This window comes from Scyliorhinus torazame, chromosome 3, assembly GCF_047496885.1.
Source record: "Scyliorhinus torazame isolate Kashiwa2021f chromosome 3, sScyTor2.1, whole genome shotgun sequence".
Classification (NCBI taxonomy): domain Eukaryota; kingdom Metazoa; phylum Chordata; class Chondrichthyes; order Carcharhiniformes; family Scyliorhinidae; genus Scyliorhinus; species Scyliorhinus torazame.
In genome coordinates this window covers 121,621,312-121,644,449 of record NC_092709.1, presented here as the reverse complement: position 1 = coordinate 121,644,449, position 23,138 = coordinate 121,621,312, and the positions used below count along the sequence as shown (strand labels likewise).

At 50.4% G+C, this 23,138-nt stretch overlaps 1 non-coding gene across 1 annotated transcript; it reads right to left on the bottom strand.

The window, feature by feature from the left end:
• Window positions 1–22,733: 22,733 nt before the first annotated feature.
• trnal-uaa (transfer RNA leucine (anticodon UAA)) lies at window positions 22,734–22,839 on the bottom strand. Its single transcript has 2 exons — window positions 22,802–22,839; window positions 22,734–22,779 (listed from the first exon to the last, which is right to left on the bottom strand). It is a non-coding gene; the product is annotated as a tRNA-Leu (tRNA).
• Between the last annotated feature and the right edge of the window lie 299 nt (window positions 22,840–23,138).

The window sequence follows — 23,138 nt, the reverse complement described above, 5'->3', positions numbered from 1 at the left end:
CGTCTGACATCTTCTTGCGGGGCGGACTCGGAGAGGACCGCAACCACGCATCCGCGGGTTGGCGCCGGCCAACCCGCGCATGCGCGGGTGATGCCAGTTATGTGGCGCTGGCCGCGTCATGTATGCGGCGCCGCCTTTATGCGGCGCCAAGGCCTGGCGCACGTAATTGACGCGGCGCCGCTCCTAGCCCATTTTCAGGCCCTGAATCGGTCGGGATAGGGGCCGTTTCGCGCCATCGTGAACCTCGACGGCGTTCATGACGGCGCGAACACTCTGCCTCCATTTCGGAGAATCCCGCCCCCTGTCTTGTGAAAAATTTATGACAAAACAATGAACCAACAAATTTGCTCAGACCAGTTATAGGTCCATATTCAGGACTGTTGGAAGCGGTTGGCCAGCTCATGCTAGTTTTATAGATTTGAATGTATAAAGAGTCAGGCCCAGGTTGTGGGGAGTGGGTGGTTGGGGGGAGTGACATGATTGGCTTGGAGGTGCCATGGGGAGTGCATGGGGCTGCACTTCTGATGAGTGCACTGAGGAGTGACAGCATCTGGTATGCCATTGATTGAACTTAGCTACGCCCATCCCATTGATGCAGCGGGGGTATTAGGGTTTCCAGAGGGGGGGCCAACTCTGCAATGGGGCAGCGATTCTGAGGAGTGCCAACTCCCGCTGGACTCCTGACTGAGCTTGGCCCTTGATGATACAGCTGGGATATGAGGGTGTCCCAAGGGGCGTCATGGGTGAGCTCCCAGATGACCAGAGGTCTATTGATCATTTAAATGACACAGGCAGCACTCAGCAGTATGAGCAGCCAAGAGTCATTAAGCAGCATCAAAGGAGTGCATTTAAAAACAGACAGCGGACACGGACACTAGAATTTCTTTGAAATATAAAGCCAGCAGGGCATTTTAAAAGACTGTAAATCAAGCAGGAGTGATCAAGAAACAGGTGGCTGAAGCTGTTTGCACTCTCTTTCACTCGGAAGTATTGCACCTGGATTTGCAAAATAACTGGCCTAAGAAGAGAAACCTACCACAAATTGAGATCATTTGGGACTAAAACATGAACACCTGCTCCATAGAACTACACGCAGGAAGACAACTGAACACTTGTCTGACTAATTCTTTACAAACTGACAGTGTAAATGGTGGATGTCCTGGATTATTGGCAAAACACATTCTCTCGAACTCACAAAAAAATCCTGTTACAGTCAACCTGGAGAGGAAGAATAGTTGAGTAATTTCATCCCTCCTCCTCTGATCATAACATTGTGTTTGACTTGCCAAAGATGCTCACATCTCATGACCGAATGTAAAAAGAGGAAACACCTGGGTTCCCCCTTCTTCCAACTCACTGAAAGTTGCCCTCCCTCCTATTGAGTTATTTCACATTTCATTTAGCCTTGTTTGTAACAAATTTAAGCCAATGACATCATAATAACTGTTCCCTAAATATTGTACAACGGATATGCTTCACTTGCCCTACTTCATTGACTATACAACTATACAATCACTGCTTCTTTTCTCGTTAATCTGGAAACACACTAACCAAGGAAGTTCCCTATGGACACATTTCCGGAATCCCTGGTCCTCTTTCCCAATTGCACTGTTATATTCCTAGTCTATATCAGGATTGTTGAACCCTGTTTTCACTACTTTATACTTTAGACATAATTTTGGAATCTGCTCCTCCATCAGCTTCCAACTATTTGGTGGCCTATAGTATACGTCTAACAGCTCTTCTGTGGTTCCTTAATTCTAATCAACTCGATTCCATCTTTGAACCCACAAGGACGGCATAGTAGCACTGTAGTGAGCACTGTTGCTCCACAGCGCCAGGGTCCCAAGTTCGATTCCCGGCTTGGGTCACTGTCTGTGTGGAGTCTGTACGATCTCCCTGTGCCTGGGTGGGCTACGTGCTGTTAGGTGAATTGGACATTCTGAATTCTCTCTCCGTGTACCTGAAAAAGGCGCCGGAATAAGGCCATAAGCCATAGGAGCAGAATTAGGCCACTCGGCCCATCGAGTCTGCTCCGCCAATCAATCATGGTAATATTTTTCTCATCCCCATTCTCCTGCCTTCTCCCCATAACCCCTGATCCCCTTGTTAATCAAAACCTATCTAACTCTGTCTTAAAGACACTCAGTGATTTGGCCTCCACAGCCTTCTGCGGCAAAGAATTCCACAGATTCACCACCCTCTGCTGAAGAAATTCCTCCTCATTTCGGTTTTGAAGGATTGTCCCTTTAGTCTGAGATTGTGCCCTCTACTTCTAGTTTTTCCTACAAGTGGAAACATCCTCTCCAAATCCACTCTATCCAGGCCTCGCAGTATCCTGTAAGTTTCAATAAGATCCCTCCTCATCCTTCTGAACTCCAATGAGTACAGACTCAGGGCCCTCAACCGTTCCTCATACGACACGTTCTTTATTCCAGGGATCATTCTTGTGAACCTCCCTTGGACCCTTTCCAAGGCAAGCCTATCCTTCCTTAGATACGGGGCCCAAAACCGCTCACAATACTCCAAATGGGGTCTGACCAGAGCCTTATACGGCCTCAGAAGTACAATATGGCAACTAGGGGCTTTTCACAATAACGTTATTGGGCAGCACGGTAGCATAGTGGTTAGCACAGTTGCTTCACAGCTCCAGGGTCCCAGGTTCGATTCCGGCTTGGGTCACTGTCTGTGCGGAGTCTGCACATCCTCCCTGTGTGTGCGTGGGTTTCCTCCGGGTGCTCCGGTTTCCTCCCACAGTCCAAAGATGTGCAGGTTAGGTGGATTGGCCATGATAAATTGCGCTTAGTGTCCAAAATTGCCCTTAGAGTTGGGTGGGGTTACTGGGTTATGGGGCTAGGGTGGAGGTGTTGACCTTGGGTAGGGTGCTCTTTCCAAGAGCCGGTGCAGACCCGATGGGCCGAATGGCCTCCTTCTGCACTGTAAATTCTATGATTCTATGATTTATTGCAGTGTTAATATATGCCTACTTGTGACAATAAAGGTTACTATTATCATCCTTTCCCAGTGCTATAACATAATCCATGATCGATACTGCCCTCTTTTGCTCTGTGATTATCTTTCTCAGTTACTTTCTGGCAAGAATGTGTCCAATTACCTTCTTGTTTAAGCCAGGCATCTGTTATTGTCCCAATAGCATGGTACTACATGCAATTTGAGCCGCCAGCTCACTAATTTTATTAACTTGCTCCATGTATTTGAACAATGCACTCCAAATCCATCCCAGGCTAACTTTCATTTTCCTGCTGTCTGATAACTCCCATTTCTGAACTACACTTTATTCTAGTGCTATGCAATTGTCTCTCTTTAATGTTTCGTATTAGGACTTCCGGTTGCGGCTATGCGGAGCTAAGTCGCACATTCGGCAGCTCCCGCAGAAAATGGACATTTGGGCTCTTTTCAGGGCCCCCAACGGAATTCTTTCGACGTTTCCCGGTGTGGGAACGAGATTACAATAGTTCCCCAACAGTATATGGCTTTTACCAGGAGCGGGGCGACTAAAAAGGTGGTGGTGGACCCGAAGAAAGTGCGAGGGAAGAAGAACAAAATGGCGGCGGGCGGAGACCAGGCAGCGTGGATACAGTGGGCGCAGGAGCAACAGGAGGTTATCCAGCGCTGCTTCAGAGAGATTAAAGCGGGCCTGCTTGAGCCGATGAAGGCATCTATTGATAAGTTGCTGGAGACACAGACAGGCCAGGGGGTTGCGATCCGCGAGGTCCGACAAAAGATCTCCGACAACGAGTACGAGATCTTAGGCCTGGCGGTAAAGGTGGAGGCGCACGAGGGGCTCCACAAGAAATGGCAGGAGCGGTTCGAGGAGATGGAGAATCGGTTGAGGTGGAAGAATCTGCGGATTCTGGGCCTCCCTGAGGGGCTGGAGGGACCGGACGTGGGGGCCTATGTAGTCACCATGTTGAACTCGCTGATGGGAGCGGGGTCCTTCCAGGGGCCCCTGGAGCTGGAAGGGGCCCATAGAGTGCTGGCGAGGAGGCCCAAGGCTAACGAGCCTCCGCGGGCACTGATGGTGCGGTTTCATCGGTTCGCTGATCGGGAGTGTGTGCTCATGTGGGCCAAGAAGGAGAGGAGCAGCAGGTGGGAGAACGCGGAGGTTCAAATATACCAGGACTGGAGTGCGGAGGTGACGAAGAGGAGGGCCGGGTACAATCGAGCGAAGGCGGTGCTGCACAGGAAGGGGGTGAAGTTTGGCATGTTGCAGCCAGCGCGACTGTGGGTCACCTACAAGGACGGCACCATTATTTTGAGTCTCCGGAGGAGAGGTGGGCCTTTGTTCAGGCTGAGAAGTTGGACACAGATTGAGGGTCGGGATGGGCGTTTGGGGATTGCGGTTGATATGTTACTTTTTGAGGGGGGTCCTTTACTCTTGGTTTTTTTTCTTTTCTCTTTCTGGTCCGGTGAGGGTGGTTAGGGCGGGTTGAGCACTGTTTTGGTTGGGTTGGTCGGGGGGGCTCTTGGAGGGGGGTAAGCAAATGGAACAGGGGTGGATGGCCGGCGGTGAGATGGGGCCCCGCGGGGGAGGGGGAGGCCCGAGTCGGGGGTGAGGGGACTGGGCCTGTAAAAGGAGCTGCGTCAGAGGTGGCGGGGCCGGGTAGATGGAAAGCGCGGGCTTCTTCCCGCGCTTAAGACTGGAGGGGGTGGGGCCGGGGCGGGGAAGCGAGGGTTGTTTCCCGCACTTAGGATGGAAGGGGGAGGGGGAGAGCCTGCGGATGGGGAATGGAAGAGGAGGGTGTGTCACACAATATGAGGAGTCGAAGGAGAGGCGGGAGTGGCCGGGGTCAGCAGGAGTCAGCTGACTTGCGGAAGTGCAGTTGGGGAGTAAAACACCTTGGATGGGTCCTAGCCAGGGGGGGGGGGGGGGGGGGGGGGGTAGGTGGAGGGGGGGGGAGTGGGGGGGAATCGAGTTGCTGCTGCTATGGTCAAGTGGGGCGGGGTCGAGACGGGGGTCTGCCGTCGTGGGGAACGGGCCGGGCGTGGGGTGCGGGCGCGTGGCTGGCCGAGGAGGGGTTATGGCTAGTCGGCGGGGAAGGGGGGCGGGTAGCCCCCTGATCCGGCTGATAACCTGGAATGTAAGGGGACTGAACGGGCCGGTCAAGCGGGCCCGCGTGTTCGCGCACCTGAAGGGGCTGAAGGCGGATGTGGTTATGCTCCAGGAGACACACCTGAAGGTGGCAGGCCAGGTAAGATTGAGGAAAGAATGGGTAGGTCAGGTGTTTCATTCGGGGCTGGATGCCAAAAATCGAGGGGTGGCGATCTTGGTGGGAAAGAAGGTGTCATTCGAGGCGTCGAGCATTGTGGCAGACAATGGCGGTAGGTACATAATGGTAAGTGGTAAGCTGCAGGGAGAGAGGGTGGTACTGGTCAATGTGTATGCCCCGAATTGGGACGATGCGGGTTTTATGCGGCGCATGTTGGGTCGGATCCCAGACTTGGAAGTGGGGGGCCTGGTAATGGGGGGAGACTTTAACACGGTGCTGGATCCAGCACTGGATCGCTCCAGGTCTAGGACTGGTAGGAAGCCGGCGGCGGCTAGAGTGCAGAGGGAGTTTATGGACCAGATGGGAGGGGTGGACCCTTGGAGATTTGCAAGGCCGGGGGCTAGGGAATTTTCATTCTTCTCACATGTCCATAAGGCTTATTCCCGGATCGACTTTTTTATTTTGAGCAGGGCGCTGATAGCGAGAGTAGAGGATCCCGAGTACTCGGCGATAGCCATTTCGGATCAAGCCCCGCATTGGGTGGACTTAGAGCTTGGAGGTGGGGCTGTTGGCGGATGAGGAGGTGAGTGAGCGGGTCCGAGGAAGTGTTGAGAGGTACCTGGAGGCCAACGATAATGGGGAGGTCCGAGTGGGGATGGTATGGGAGGCGCTGAAGGCGGTGGTTATGGGAGAGCTGATCTCCATTAGAGCCCACAAGGGGAGGAGGGAGCGGGCGGAGAGGGAGAGGCTGGTGGGGTAGATGGTGAGGGTAGACAGGGTAGATGCGGAGGTGCCTGAGGAAGGATTGTTGAGGAAGAGGCACAGCCTCCAGGCCAAATTCGACCTGGTGATCACCAGGAAGGCGGAGGCGCAGTGGAGGAAGGCCCAGGGGGCGATTTCCGAGTATGGGGAAAAGGCAAGCTGGACGCTGGCGCATCAGCTTTGGAAGCGGGCGCAGCTAGGGAGATCGGGGGAGTTAAGGACAGGGGAGGGAGTGTGGTGCGGAGTGGGGTTGGCATCAATGGGATCTTCAGGGACTTTTATGAGGAATTGTATCGGTCCGAGCCCCCACTGGAGCAGGGAGGGATGGGCCGCTTTCTGGACCAATCTGGACCAATTGAGGTTTCCGAAGGTGGAGGAGGTACTGATGACGGGATTGGGGGCCCCGATTGGGCTGAAGGAACTGACCAAAGGGATAGGAAGCATGCAGGCGGGGAAGGCACCGGGGCCGGACGGTTTCCTGGTCGAATTCTATAAAAGATATATGGGCCTGTTGGGCCCGTTGCTAGTTAGGACCTTCAATGAGGCAAGGGAGGGTGGGGGTTTGCCCCCGACGATGTCCCGGGCACTGATCTCCTTGATCCTGAAGCGGGACAAGGATCCCCTGCAGTGTGGGTCTTCCAGGCCGATTTTGTTGCTGAACATAGATGCCAAGGTGCTGGCGAAGGTCTTAGCCACAAGGATTGAGGATTGTGTGCCGCAGTTCATCCACGAAGACCAGACGGGGTTCGTGACGGGGAGGCAGTTGAACGCGAATGTGCGGAGGCTATTGAACGTTATCATGATGCCGGCGAGGGAGGGGGAGGCGGAGATAGTGGTGACGATGGACGCTGAGAAAGCCTTCACTAGGGTAGAGTGGGGGTACCTGTGGGAGGTGTTAAAGAGATTTGGGTTTGGGAAGGGGTTTGTCAGGTGGGTTAGGCTGTTGTATGAGGTCCCGATGGCAAGTGTGGCCACGAACAGGAGGAGGTCCGAGTACTTTCGGTTGCACCGAGGGACGAGGCAGGGGTGTCCCCTGTCCCCCCTGCTCTTCGCACTGGTGATTGAACCCCTGGCTATGGCACTGAGGGAGTCGAGGAACTGGAGGGGGTTGGTGAGGGGTGGGGAGGAGCATAGGATGTCGCTCTATGCGGACGATTTGCTGCTATATGTGGCAGACCCGGTGGGAGGAATGCCGGAGGTCATGAGGATCCTTCGGTAATTCGGGGATTTCTCGGGTTCCAGCTCAACATGGGGAAGAGCGACCTATTCGTGGTTCACCCAGGGACCAGGAGAGGGGGATTGGCGAGCTCCCACTAAAAAGGGCGGAGAGGAGATTCAGGTATTTGGGGGTCCAGGTGGCCAGGAGCTGGGGGGCCCTGCAGAGGCTTAATTTTACAAGGCTGGTGGAGCAAATGGAGGAGGAGTTCAAGAGGTGGGACGCATTGCCGCTGTCCTTAGCGGGTAGGGTGCAGTCAAACAAAATGACGGTGCTCCCAAGGTTTTTGTTCCTGTTCCAGTGCCTCCCCGTGTTTATCCCGAAGGTTTTTTTCAGGCGGGTTAACATGAGTATAATGGGGTTTGTGTGGGCGCGAGGGACTCCGAGGGTGAGAAGGGTGTTCCTCGAGCAGAGTAGAGATAGGGAGGGGCTAGCGCTGCCCAACCTCTGTGGGTACTACTGGGCCGCCAATACGACGATGTTGCGCAAGTGGGCGGTGAAGGGGGAGGGGGCTGCATGGAAGAGGCTGGGGACGGCGTCTTGTGTGGGAACTAGTCTGGGGGCGCTGGCAACGGCGCCGCTGCCGTTCCCTCCAGGGAGGTACACCACGAGCCCTGTGGTGGCGGCTGCCCTCAAAATCTGAGGGCAGTGGAGGCGGCACAGGGGGAGGTTGGGGCCTCGGTGTGGACCCCAATAGGGGAGGACCACCGGTTCGTCCCAGGGAGAACAGATGGAGGGTTTTCGGGGTGGCACAGGGCAGGGATACGAAGGTTGGGGAACCTGTTTGTGGACGGGAAGTTCGCGAGCCTGGGTGAGCTGGAGGAGAAGTACGGGCTCCCCCCGGGGAACACCTTCAGGTACTTACAAGTAAGAGCGTTTGCCAGGCGGCAGGTGGTGGATTTCCCGCGGCTGCTGCCACGCACAGTACAGGACAGGGTGCTCTCGAGGGGGTGGGTGGGAGTGGGGAAGATCTCGGAAACTTACCAGGTAATGCAGGAGGAGGAGGAGGCCTCGGTGGTGGAGGTGAAAGATAAGTGGGAGGAGGAGTTGGGAGAGGAGATTCTGGAAGTGACGTGGGCAGACGCCCTAGGGAGGGTGAACTCTTCCTCATCGTGCGCGAGGCTCAGCATCATAGGTGCTGCATAGGGCACACATGACTGGGACAAGGATGAGCCGGTTTTTTGGGGGTGAGGACAGGTGTGTTAGGTGCTCAGGGAGCCCAGCAAATCACACCCATATGTTCTGGGCGTGCCCAGCGCTGGAAGAATTTGGAAGGGCGTAGCGAGGCCGGTGCCGAGGGTGGTAGGATCCAGGGTCAAACCGGGCTGGGGTCTCGCAATATTTGGGGTCGCAGAGGATCCGGGAGTGCAGGAGGCGAAAGAGGCCGGTATTCTGGCCTTTGCGTCCCTGGTAGCCCGGCGAAGGATTCTTCTTCAGTGGAAGGATGCGAGGCCCCCAAACGTGGAATCCTGGATCAATGATATGGCGGGGTTTATTAAGTTGGAGAGGGTGAAATTTGCCTTGAGAGGGTCGGCACAAGGGTTCTTTAGGCGGTGGCAACCGTTCTTAGACTTCCTGGCAGAACGGTAGACATTGGTCAATGGCAGCAGCAACTCGGGGGAGCGGGGGGTTTACTTTATTTTTGTTTTTGTTATTTACACTGGGGGGTCTGAGGGGGTGTATACACTGTTGTGTTAAGTCGGGGAGTTAATAGAACATAGAACATAGAACGATACAGCGCAGTACAGGCCCTTCGGCCCACGATGTTGCACCGACATGGGAAGTCAAAAAGCAAAAACCATCTAACCTACACTATGCCATTATCATCCATATGCTTATCCAATAAACTTTTAAATGCCCTCAATGTTGGCGAGTTCACGACTGTTGCAGGTAGGGCATTCCACGGCCTCACCACTCTTTGCGTAAAGAACCTACCTCTGACCTCTGTCCTATATCTATTACCCCTCAGTTTAAGGCTATGTCCCCTCGTGCTAGCCATTTCCATCCTCGGGAGAAGCCTCTCACTGTCCACCCTATCTAACCCCCTGATCATTTTGTATGCCTCTATTAAGTCTCCTCTTAACCTTCGTCTCTCTAACGAAAACAACCTCAAGTCCATCAGCCTTTGCTCATAAGATTTTCCCTCCATAGCAGGCAACATCCTGGTAAATCTCCTCTGCACCCGCTCCAAAGCTTCCACGTCCTTCCTATAATGAGGTGACCGCAATACTCCAAATGCGGCCGTACCAGAGTTTTGTACAGCTGCAACATGACCTCATGACTCCGGAACTCAATCCCTCTACCAATAAAGGCCAACACTCCATAGGCCTTCTTCACAACCCTATCAACCTGGGTGGCAACTTTCAGGGATCTATGTACATGGACACCGAGACCCCTCTGCTCATCCAGAATTTTACCATTAGCCAAATATTCCACATTCCTGTTATTCCTTCCAAAGTGAATCACCTCACACTTCTCTACATTAAACTCCATTTGCCACCTCTCAGCCCAGCTCTGCAGCTTATCCATGTCCCCCTGTAACCTGCAACATCCTTCTGCACTGTCGACAACACCACCGACTTTAGTGTCGTCTGCAAATTTACTCACCCACCCTTTTGCGCCCTCCTCTAGGTCATTTATAAAAATGACAAACAGCAACGGCCCCAGAACAGATCCTTGTGGTACGCCACTTGTAACTGAACTCCATTCTGAACATTTCCCATCAACCGCCACCCTCTGTCTTCTTTCAGCTAGCCAATTTCTGATCCACATTTCTAAATCACCCTCAATCCCCAGCCTCCGTATTTTATGCAATAGCCTACCGTGGGGAACCTTATCAAACGCTTTACTGAAATCCATATACACCGCATCAACTGCTCTACCCTCGTCTACCTGTTCAGTCACCTTCTCAAAGAACTCGATAAGGTTTGTGAGGCATGATCTACCCTTCACAAAGCCATGCTGACTATCCCTAATCATATTATTACTATCTAGATAATTATAAATCTTGTCTCTTATAATCCCCTCCAAGACTTTACCCACAACAGACGTGAGGCTCACCGGTATATAGTTGCCAGGGTTGTCTCTACTCCCCTCTTGAACAAAGGAACCACATTTGTTATCCTCCAGTCCTCTGGCACTATTCCTGTAGCCAATGATGACATAAAAATCAAATTCAAAGGCTCAGCAATCTCTTCCATGGCTTCCCAGAGAATCCTAGGATAAATCCCATCAGGCCCCAGGGACTTATCTATTTTCAACCTGTCCAGAATTGCCAACACCTCTTCCCTACGTACATCAATGCCATCTATTCTAATAGCCTGGGTCTCAGCATTCTCCTCCACAACATACTCTTTTTCCTGAGTGAATGCTGACGAAAAATATTCATTTAGTATCGCGCCTATCTCTTCAGACTCCACACACAACTTCCCATCCCTGTCCTTGACTGGCCCTACTCTTACCCTAGTCATTCTTTTATTCCTGACATACCCATAGAAAGCTTTTGGGTTTTCCTTGATCCTACCTGCCAAATACTTCTCATGTCCCCTCCATGCTCGTCTTAGTTCTCTCTTTAGATCCTTCCTCGCTACCTTGTAACTATCAAGCGCCCCAACTGAAACTTAACAACTCATCTTCACATAGGCCTCCTTCTTCCTTTTAACAAGAGATTCCACTTCATTGGTAAACCACGGTTCCCTCGCTCGACGCCTTCCTCCCTACCTGACCGGTACGTACTTATCAAGAACACGCAGTAGCTGTTCCTTGAACAAGCTCCACATATCCAGTGTGCCCAACACTTGCAGCCTACTTCTCCAACCTATCCCCCCCAAGTCATGTCTAATGGCATCATAATTGCCCTTCCCCCAGCTATAACTCTTGCCCTGCGAGGTATACCTATCCCTTTCCATCACTAACGTAAACGTCACCGAATTGTGGTCACTGTCCCCAAAGTGCTCACCTAACTCCAAATCTAACACCTGGCCTGGTTCATTACCCAAAACCAAATCCAATGTGGCCTCTCCTCTTGTTGGCATGTCAACATATTGTGTCAGGAAACCCTCCTGCACACATTGTACAAAAAACGACCCATCTAATGTACTCAAACTATATCTTTTCCAGTCAATATTTGGAAAGTTAAAGTCTCCCATGATAACTACCCTGTTACTTTCGCTCTTATCCAGAATCATCTTCGCCATCCTTTCCTCTACATCCCTAGAACTATTTGGAGGCCTATAGAAAACTCCCAACAGGGTGACCTCTCCTTTCCTGTTTCTAACCTCAGCCCATACTACCTCGGAAGAAGAGTCCCCATCTAGCATCCTCTCCGCCACCGTAATACTGCTCTTGACTAGCAGCGCCACACCTCCCCCTCTTTTGCCTCCTTCTCTGAGCTTACTAAAACACCTAAACCCCGGAACCATTCCTGTCCCTGCTCTATCCATGTCTCCGAAATGGCCACAACATCGAAGTCCCAGGTACCAACCCATGCTGCCAGTTCCCCTACCTTATTTCGTATACTCCTGGCATTGAAGTAGACACACTTCAAACCACCTACCTGAACACTGGCCCCCTCCTGCGAAGTCAAATCTGTGCTCCTGACCTCTATACTCTCAATCTCTCGTACCCTAAAACTACAATCCAGGTTCCCATGCCCCTGCTGCATTAGTTTAAACCCCCCCAAAGAGCACTAGAAAATCTCCCCCCAGGATATTTGTGCCCCTCAGGTTCAGATGTAGACCATCCTATCTGTAGAGGTCCCACCTTCCCCAGAAAGAGCCCCAGTTATCCAGAAATCTGAATCCCTCTCGCCTGCACCATCCCTGTAGCCACGTGTTTAATTGCTCTCTCTCCTTATTCCTCATCTCATTATCACGTGGCACGGTCAACAACCCAGAGATAACAACTCTCTTTGTTCTCGTTCTGAGCTTCCATCCTAGGTCCCTGAAAGCCTGCCTGACATCCTTGTCCCCTTTCCTACCTATATCCTTAGTGCCAATGTGGACCACGACTTGGGGCTGCTCCCCCTCCACCTTAAGGACCCGGAAAACACGATCCGAGACATCACGTACCCTTGCACCTGGGAGGCAACATACCAAACGTGAGTCTATCTCGCTCCCACAAAATCTCCTATCTGTGCCCCTGACTATCGAGTCCCCAATTACTAATGCTCTGCTCCTCTCCCCCCTTCCCTTCTGAGCAACAGGGACAAGACTCCGTGCCAGAGGCCCGTACCCCATGGCTTACCCCTGGTCCAAAGCTGTATACTTGTTACTCAGGGGAACGACCGCAGGGGATCCCTGCACTGACTGCTTCTTCCCAGTTCCTCTTACAGTTACCCATCTATCTCCAATCTTTGGTGTAACTAATTCCCTGAAGCTGCTATCTATGACCCCCTCTGCCTCCCGAATGATCCGAAGTTCATCCAACTCCAGCTCCAGTTCCCTAACTCGGTCTTGGAGGAGCTGGAGATGGCTGCACTTCCTGCAGGTAAAATCAGCAGGGACACGAACGGCATCCCTCACCACAAACATCCTGCAGGAGGAACATTGCACTCCCTTCCCTGCCATCCCTCTAACCTCCATCCAAGATCTGGTTAATAAATAAATTAAAAAAAATATATATATATAATAATAATATAATATGGCACTTACCTCACACCAATGGGTCTTATTATTAGGTTAGAGGAGGAGGGCGGGTGGGAGACACTACACGTGTAGTGTCTCGGGTTTCCTCTCCACCAGAATTTATTGATTGGGGCAGGGGGGGGGGACCTTCCCAGAAGTCCGCGGGTCGAACTTCCGGTTCCCGCCTAATATAAAAAAAATTTTAAAAACAGAATAGAAGAACAGAAACGGGACCAGGTAAGTGTTTTTAAAATAAATACTCACCTCCCAGAAGGCCCCTGCGCACCGCTCCTGCCGAAATTCAAAGGGCTGCTCCTGCAAAGGTAAGTGTTTTTAAAGTAAATACTCACCTCCCAGAAGGCCCCTGCGCACCGCTCCCGCCAAAATTCAAAGGGCCGCTCCTGTAAAGGTAAGTGTTTTTAAAGTAAATACTCACCTCCCAGAAGGCCCCTGCGCACCGCTCCCGCTGAAATTCAAAGGGCTGCTCCTGCAAAGGTAAGGGTTTTTAAAGTAAATACTCACCTCCCAGAAGGCCCCTGCGCACCGCTACCGCCGAAATTCAAAGGTCTGCTCCTGCAAAGGTAAGGGTTTTTAAAGTAAATACTCATCTCCCAGAAGGCCTCTGCGCACCGCTCCCGCCGAAATCCAAAGGGCTGCTCCTGCAAAGGTAAGGGATTTTAAAGTAAATACTCACCTCCCAGAAGGCCCCTTTTAATGTTAATTTATTATTTATGTACAGGGGGAGGGGGGTATGGAGGGTTGCTTTTTTGGATTGTGTTTTGTACTTAACCCTGTTGGGTTCATTTTTCATTTTGTTATTGATATTTTATGAAAACCTTAATAAAAATTATTTTTTTAATGTTTCGTATTAGTACTTCCTTACCCTCCTGATAAATTATTTAAGAGCACTGGTTAAATTCCCTGCAAGAACATTTGCCTCTGAAGAGCAACTTTCCATCTTGGCAGGTGAGAACTCCACCAGCAGAGGATTACTGCACTGCCAACCTTTCTCCTGCCCTCCAGAATGCTACCCGCTTATTATTCTCCTGAAATTTCTGTGGTCGCTGGGTGATCACTGAGGCATGCCCTTCGGCCCAAACTGGTCCGAACCAAAAAGCCCATGTAAGCTAACCCTATTTGCCTGCATTTGGTCCATACTCCTCTAAACCTTTCCTATCCACGTATCTGTCCAAATGCCTTTTAAATGTTGTCAATGTCCCTGCTTCAACCACTTCCTCCAGCAGCTCATTCCACATACATACCACCCTCTGTGTAAAAAAGTTGCTCCTCAGGTTCCCATTAGTTCTTTTCCTCTTAACTTAAACCTATGCCCTTTAGTTCTTGATTCCCCAACCCTGGGAAAGAGACTGAGGGCATTCACCCTATCCATACCTCTCATGATCTTATACACGTCTATAGGATCACCCTCAGTCTCCTACATTCCAAAGAAAAAAGTCCTAGCCTGTCCAATCTCTCCTTATAACTCAATCCCCTGAGTCCAGCCAACATCCTTGTATTCTCTTCTGCACTCTCTCCACTTAAAATAACATGGCGACCAAAACTGAACACAAATACTCCAGGTGCGGCCTCACCAACGTCCTGTACAATTACAAAATAACTTCCCAACTTCTATACTCAATGCCCTTCATCTTCTGGAGAATGACGTTTTCAGCCCCTGTGCTGACTCCAGCCGCCCCACAAGCTCAGAAACATGGAGCTCGTGTTCAAGCAACTGAAAGCACTTTTTGCACATGTGGTTACCCAGCGCACGTGAAGAGTCCTGGAGTTCCAACAGGTAGGATTTGAGGCATATAGAACTAAAAACATTAAACAGAAGAACATTAACACTTTCATTTGTTTATGATTTGAATGCCAGGAAGTGATTTTAGAATGTCCCCACACTGATGCACGACAAGAGTTTTAGATTTCTGGTAGACATTTGTGCTATCAGCTCTCCTGATAATGCAGTGAATAAATGCATGTGTCCAAATACTGGGCCAAATATACTCTGAAGTTCCGAGATAAAGATGTGAGGTTAAGAACAATGTGGTTTGTGAATGAACTTTGTAAAGGATCTCTGCTGTCCTTACTCGGTCTGCCTGTGTATGGCTCCAGACTTTTGTCCAAAAGCAAATCATCCCACCTCGCCAAGTGCAATTAGAGATGGGAAATAAATGATGTCTGTGCCAGCAGTGCTCACATCAATGAACAAGTAAGAAATAAAATATGGGTTATGCTGATTCAACGGAAAAATCTCAAAGTCAGGTTTAGGGCACGATTGGCGTTGTATTTTGTGACGGCCATGTTGTCGAGACCGCAGTCGTAATTCAATGTCACATGGTGGCAAAATGAGCAACCACGAGGTTCTTGACATGCCTGGCTCTCTCACCGCCTGATTTACCTGACTCGCACCTCAGCAGCTCACCGCGAAAAAGGGGGAGCTGCTTTTCAATGGTCTCTCACTACTCACTCTCAGTCAAAACACAAGCATGGCAGCAAGCAGACTTGCTCCTCACTATGATGATGCCTCCCTGTTCAGGCTTCCCGATGCTGTGGATGGGAGGCAGACCACCTTGTTCCCTCGAAGATGTTGGAAAATCAGCAGAAAGGTCAGCAATGCCCTGGGAGGCAGTGGCAGTGACTCTCAGTGTCAGGAGGACTGCCGTCCAATGTAGGAAGAAGACAAATGACCTCCACTTAGCTGCAAGAGTAAGTTACCACCTCTCTCCTGGCATCTGTTCCGCCTGCCACCCCTCAAATTCCCAAATCGCTCCCACAAATCACTGGCTGACACTTCGCACCCTTCCCTCATCTGATCTTTGTGTTTGTTCCTCAGAGCACCGTGGGGCCCACAAGCACAACCCCTTAATGTCCAGCTGCGGTGCCCACATATGCCACCTTCTATGCACTCCCCTGACCTATCAAGCATATGACTCACAATGCCCTCTCCTTGTCCCTGCAGGATAAGATAGCCCTTAATGAGTGGGAAAGGGGTAAGGAGGGGTCGGAGTCCCAGAGATTCGGGTCCTCACCCCTATAAGGAACGGGCCCTGGAAATCATGGGTTGACTGAGGAGAGAACAGTCACAGACAGCGACGCTGGCCAGCATCAGAGAGGATCCACTGCCACTTCACCCAGTTGACCTGTCTCAAGTGAGTTGTTCATGTCAGACAAAATTATTCTTCATGCTCACTGACCACATGTCCATTGTCTCGCAGGATCCCTATCTGATGAGACTGGACCCTCCAGAGTCATTCCCCTCCGCCGCACCACCCAAGAGACCACCTCGGAGGAGAGCTCTGAGGAGGCCACCATCAAGGCGTCACAGCTACCACCTCCAACTTCCACCAGCACCTCAGTAGGTGACATTAGTGGTCAGGTTTCTGGGGAACAATCTGGTGAGCATCACACAGTTGCCGATGCAGAATAGATGGAGGCAGGAACATCCAAGGGAGTCAGCAGGTGGAGGTCTGCTGGATCCCAGGACGCAGCTGGGTCCCAGTCAGATGCCGAGCCTCTGGACAAGGTTATCCCAGAGCTGGTACAGATGATAGGACACAGCCGTGATATTCAGAGAGGGTGTCAGCGACATTCCAGTGACTGCAAAGCCGCTGCAAGGCATAGTTCAGTCTATAACGACCATGGCTGAAGGCCTCGATATAATATCCCAGTCGCTGAGTGACATGTCCCAGACATAGGTGGACATTGCCACGGCACTGCAGAGCACCTCGGCACTGCAGAGCACCTCGGCACTGCAGAGCATGTCTCCATAACTGAGGAACATTGTTGAGGGCGTCAACGCCATGGTGCAGACAATGGGGAGACACCAGGACTGGCGGCCTTTGGAACTCACTCCAGCTGCCCCTCTCTCCAATGGAGTCCCCTAGGGTCCTTCGAGCACCATCAGGGAGGGGGACGTGCTGGAGGCCAACCCAGGGCCTGCCACCAAGGAGATGACAGCAGTGTCCAGTTCTTCCGAATCTCCTCCCCGCTCCCTCTTGACACTGGTGCAGAACAGGGTGATATGGCGATCCAAATGACACCAGTTAATTGGCCCGTGCCCTCCAGCTCCAGGCTCTGCAGAGAGAATCAAAGGCGATAGGGAGCAAAAGCAGCAGGCTGCCTCCACCTCTGATATGTCTGTAGCTAGGGGGAATGGAAATATTAAATGCTCACTAGTAAAACATTTTACATCTGATACATGTGATGCCTCAGTCGCGTCAATCTTCACAACAGGCCTGTCTGCACCCCCACCCTCTGTTGCCCTCCGCTTCCCCACCCCCTGCCCCTCTGGGCACAGTGGTCCAAAATCAAAAGCCCCCAGTGCAGTCCCCATTCAGAAGATGGGTGTGAGTGCATTGTCAGCAGAAAGACAGGAGGACCATCAGAGCTTTCCTCCCAGAGAGTTATGATCATACGCCTTGTTATGATCATGTCGCCTTATAAAGTGACTCGCTGACAGTGCCAACACAGGCCCATCACCCTGGAATTATGTTACAAAGACCCTTGGAGGGGGGAACAGGATGAGTTGATGGACAAAGCCTCGTCCTATGAGAATCTGGAAATGATGAGGGCCTCTCTGGTACTCCTGGCATGTCGGATCCTTACCACCGATTGTCCTCCATCCTCTGGCTCTTCCTCGGGGTCATCCTCCAGCACCTCTTGGACCACCTCCTCCTCAGATGAGGCCATTTGTTCATCCTCTTCCTGCTCCTCCGCCTCCTCAAACATCTCACCTTGCTGCTGTGCAAGATTGTGGAAGGAACAGCAGACCACCACAAAGCAGCAGACCCTCTAGGGGTGTACTGGAAGGCACCACCAGAGCGGTTCAGGCATCGGAACCGCATCCTGAGTCGTCCAATGTACTGCTCAATCACAGCACAGGAGACAGCGTGGGCCTCATTAGAACGTGTCTCTGCCTCGGCCTCAGGATTCCGCAGAGGCGTCATTAGCCATGTCCTCCATGAGCCACTTCTTCACCCTGGGGTGGTCCTCAAAGACATTGGGAATCTCCGAGGGCCTGGGATCTAGCTGTCATGCGTGTTTCCTTGATAGCAGGCACACATGTGCATGTTTTGGAGGCGGTGGTCACACACGATCTGTACATCAGAGATGGCAACGAATTCTGCAGCTTGGGAATCTTGGTGGACATGCTCCAGCTCAAAGATGATAACGTCTGATGCCCAGTCATACAGAGCATCTATTAGCACCCAGATGCACCTGCGGGTTGCAGATTGCGAAATGTCATCCAGGTTCCCACTCGAGCCTGGAATGACCTGGTGGCATAGACCTCGAGGGGATGTCAAGTCCGTGACCTTCATTGGGTGCCATGTCCGCGAGGATGTGGCACAGGCGCCGCACTATCTCCCTGTCAAGATGCAGTTACATTACACAGCGTCTGACAGCTCATTGAATGACCAACGATACCTGTAACCTGTCGTTGGCCATCCCTCCTCAGCCTGATGGGCGGCCAGGCATTCAGGGTGTGCGGTGGCTCCCTGCCTCCAGGCTGCGCTGGTGTTGCTGCCAGCTCTGGCATCTGCCCGCCTCGGTTGCCACCAGCAATGCAAGGGCAGCCTCCGCGGGGTTCACACCAGCAAACATTTGTTATATCTGTAAGGAATTGGAGAAGGCAGACTGACAATAAGTTAGGGATTCCATCCGGAGATACTCAAATCCCCTAAGCCTCCCCATTCTTATGTGTCCCGCCTTTTCTTTAGAGTACCATCCAGCGAGCCAGCAAACCTTGCTGTACATTCACTCCCGACCATATCAGGAGCCCTTAGACCCCAGACTCCAGACCACTGCCGGGAAGATTAAAGAGACCGTGCTCAGCTGCCCTCCACTCATCCGCACGTTTACCCTTTGGTTGGAGAACATCCCAGTGCTGAAGCCCTGCTCTTTAGTGTTTGATTGTTGGCAGCTGCTGCAATGCTGCTGACGCTCCCAAGAGTTCAGGCACACAGTTCGAAGAAAAAGGTTTGCTGGATATGCAGTGCAATAATCATCCTCTGAGACATGGCACCTGTGCTCTCAAGGAGACACTTGAGAATTGAGAATATTTTGTTTGTTAAACGGTCAACAATATTTTCATAAAAAATGATAAAAACAAACTACTTCAGAAACCACATACATATGAATCATTAATTGACAAGAAAAGGCCAAGTGCCATTCACATAGGTACCTTTTAACTACAGAATATCGGAACAAGCACAAAGTTACACCAGTGTATTTATAAAAAAGAAAATAGACGACACATTAAACAGTCAAAAGTACAATGAAGTCACCAGCATCCCAAACAACCCATTGCTCCCTCCCCCTCCCGTAGCCCCCAGCAGTAGACTCGCATCAGTGGAAAGTCGCTCGGAGGGATAGTGTAACAATACACCGGAAAGTCACACGAGCGCAGAGCATGGCGGAAGAGTGAGAGAGAGCACCTCTTATCCCTCACTAGCACTGGCAGTGGTTCTGGACTCCAGGCTACAGAATAAAAAGAGGCCTTCAGGCATCAAACAGTAAACAGCAACCGTACACTAGCAAAAACACGGCTTCTGAACATTATAGGTAATAGTACAAAAAGGGACTAACAACTTGCACGGCTTCTGAACATGGAAGAACTTCAAGTTGCTCAGTAGAATCAGGCCTCCACCCTTCCCCTCCTGTAGTACTGGCACCTGGTCACCGACTCCACCCAGTCCTTGTTCTAGGCTACAGAAGTAAAGGAGGCAGTAGCAAGCAGACACATGGCTTCCAGACATAAAATATTAAACAGTAATACAAAAATATCAGCAACAATTCACAAGAGCAGTTCCTTAATACCTTCAGCTGACTGCTCAGTTGAATTGGGTCACCACGCCTCACCTCATGTAGTTCCGACCTCTGGTCACCTGACTCCACCCAGTCCTTGGTCCAGGCCACAGAAGTAATAGAGGCGGTAGCAAACAAACACAAAACTTCCAGACATTGAAACTGAACAGTCAAGAATACAACAAAGCAACAAGCAAGCTGCAAAAACAGTTCTTCATACCTCCAGCAAGTTGCTCAGTTGAATCGGGCTGCCAACCTTCCCATTCATCAGCACACGAAGTAGCTTCCTCACCCCAGACCACAGAAGCAAAAGATGTGGCAGCAAACAGACACACAGCTTCCAAGTAGCTGCAGCAGCAGATGGGCCACTCCGCCTCTCTCTCCCCTTCTGGCTGCTCCCAGCAGCAGATTCTCAAAGGCAGAATCAATCATTACCTGAAAGTCACACTAACATAGAGCATGGCAGAAAAGTGAAAGAGCACCCCGTCCTCTTCCTCAGACTGGTAATAGGTCTGTTTTCCTCCTCCCAATGCCTTATTCCAGGCCACAAAAGCAGAAGAGGCAGCAGCAAACAAATACTAGGCCTTCAGGCATTTTGCAGCCACAAGCAGGAGCAATTAACAGATACTCCCTTCATCGCCACTTGAGAGCTGTGAAGTGCAATCACAAACAAGGCTAAATCCTCATTTGAAATAGCCTTCATCTGTGAAGCTGGAGGCTGCTCACAGTCAAAGGGGGTGAAATTAACGTTCAGGATAGAAGCCACTGCAGGCTCTGTCAAAGAACAAAGAACAGCACAGGAACAGGCTCTTCACCCCTCCAAGCCTGCACTAATCATGACGCCTGTCTAAGTCTAAACCCTTCTGCATTTTCGGGATCCGTATCCTTCTATTCCCAACCTATTCATGTTTGTCAAGATGCCGCTTAATCGTTGCTATCACACCTGCTTCCACCAGTCTACCAATGTAGATGAGGGCGATGCATTTGACGTAGTCTACTTACTCAGTAAGGCTTTTGATAAGGTCCCAAATGGGAGACTGATAGCAAAGGTAAGAGCCCAAGGTGATGATTTGATGGGGATTCTATGATTCTTTGATTCTATGGTATGAAAATTGATGGGGTGTAAATAGTAAGGAGGACAATCTTAGATTGGGGAGGATACAGAAGGGCTGGAGAGATTGACAAATCAGTAGAAAATGGTATTCAATCCGGATAAGTGTGAGTTGATGCACTTGGGCAGGACAAACAAAGCAAGGACCCTGGGAAGCACTGAGGATCAGAAGGACCTTGGTGTGCATGTACATGTACATTATCATGGTACATATTAAGGTGCGAGGGGCAAAGTTTAGAGAAGATGTGCGAGGCAAGTGTTTTACACAGAGGGTGGTAAGTGCCTGGAACACGCTGCCGGGGGAGGTGGCGGAAGCAGATATGATAGTGACATTTAAAAAGCATCTTAACAAATACATGAATAGGATGGGAATAGAGGAGTATGGACTCCAGAAGGGCAGAAGGTTTTAGTTTTGACGGGCATCATGATCGACACAGGGTTGGAGCGCGAATGGCCTGTTCCTGTGCTGTATTGTTCTTTGTTCTTTACACCGAATTTTTAAGATAGAACAGCAGGTGTATACAATGGTTAAGAAGGCATATGGTATACCTTGGCAATGCTTGGACATAGTTAAATAGAAGGCAAGGTTTGATGAGAAAGATGTAGAAGTCTTTTTCATTTCATTTGAGAAGGTGGCTAAACAAATGAAATGGCCACAGTGTGGGTATTACTGATTCAAACAAAGTTGGTACATAGAGCTAGTTAAGTGTTTGCATCACTATCAGAGGAGGTATCTGGTATATATGAAGAGGTGAAAGAATCCATCTTAAGTGCATATGAACTAGTGCCTGAAGCCTACAGACAAAGGTTTGGAAACTTAAGGAAAGAACCTGGTCAAACACACATACAGTTTCAAAGGATCAAACAGAGTAATTTTGATAGGTGGATAAGGGCTTTGAAAATAGACCAAACATATCAAGCTCTTTAGAGAAATTATAATTTTGGAGGAATTTAAAAATTCTATTCCTCATGTACTGAGGACTCATGTGGAAGAGCAGAGGGGTAAACCTGCGAGATTAGCAGCAGAAATGGCAGATGATTATGAATTAGTTCATAAAACATGGGGCTGATTTAGCACAGTGGGCTAAGACAGCTGGCTTGTAATGCAGAACAAGACCAGCAGCGCGGGTTCAATTGACGTTCCAGCCTCCCCGAACAGGCACCGGAATGTGGTGACTAGGGGCTTTCCATAGTAACTTCATTGAAGCCTACTTGTGACAATAAGCGATTATTATTATTATCACAGTTTGGTTTCTGACATCAGTTGCAGCCTGTGAGGGATAGAAACTTGGGAAAAGAAAAATACTCAGGTGGTAAAGGTAAAGGGGATCTGATGGGAGATAATAAGTATAGTGTACCTCAGATTAAAAAAGAAATCCAGGAGGGTAGAAGGGGAATGAAACATTTCAGATGTTTTTACTGTAATAAACGAGGCCATGTAAAGTCACAGTGTTGGGGGTTGAAGAAAAGCACTGGGAAGACTGATGTGGTAAAACATGATAAGCCAGTGGGGTTTGTAAAAGTGGAAAAGAAAAGCCCAATTGAAGCGAAGGATGTGTAAAAGAATGCAGCCTCATCAGGAGGTGATTTATAAGAAGGTGCCAGATCTCTTTAAAGAATTTATCATAGAATTTACAGTGCAGAAGGAGGCCATTCGGCCCATCGAGTCTGCACCGGCTCTTGGAAAGAGCACCCTACCCAAGGACAACACTTACACCCTATCCCCATAACCCAGTAACCCCACCCAACACTAAGGGCAATTTTGGACACTAAGGGCAATTTATCAATGCCAATCCACCTAACCTGCACATCTTTTGGACTGTGGGAGGAAACCGGAGCACCCGGAGGAAACCCACGCACACACGGGGAGGATGTGCAGACTCCGCACAGACAGTGACCCAAGTCGGAATCGAACCTGGGATCCTAGAGCTGTGAAGCAATTGTGCTATCCACAATGCTACCGTGCTGCCCCAAAAAGTGAATGTCAGGAGTGGGATTTGAACCCACGACACGTGAAAGGGACCAGAAATCATCAAGTCCTCAATGGCTGCTTAAGTCTGGCGCCTTAGACCACTCGGCCATCCTGACAAATTTACTTGTGTGAGTAAAGTTTACTCATGTGTACCAGGAGGAGTAGGTAAAGAAGTCAGAATTTTAAGAGATACGGGAACTAGTTAATCTTTGATGATAAGAGATGAGGAGTTATGTAGTTTGGGAGGAATATTGCCAGAAAAGGTGGAAATATGTGGAACTTAGGGTGAGAAGAGTAGTGTTCCATTATATAAGGTGAGGTTGGAGAGTCCTGTGAAGAGTGGTGAAGTGGTAGTAGGAGTATAAGAGAAACTATCTTGTCCAGGAATACAGTTTATCTTGGGTAATGATATAGT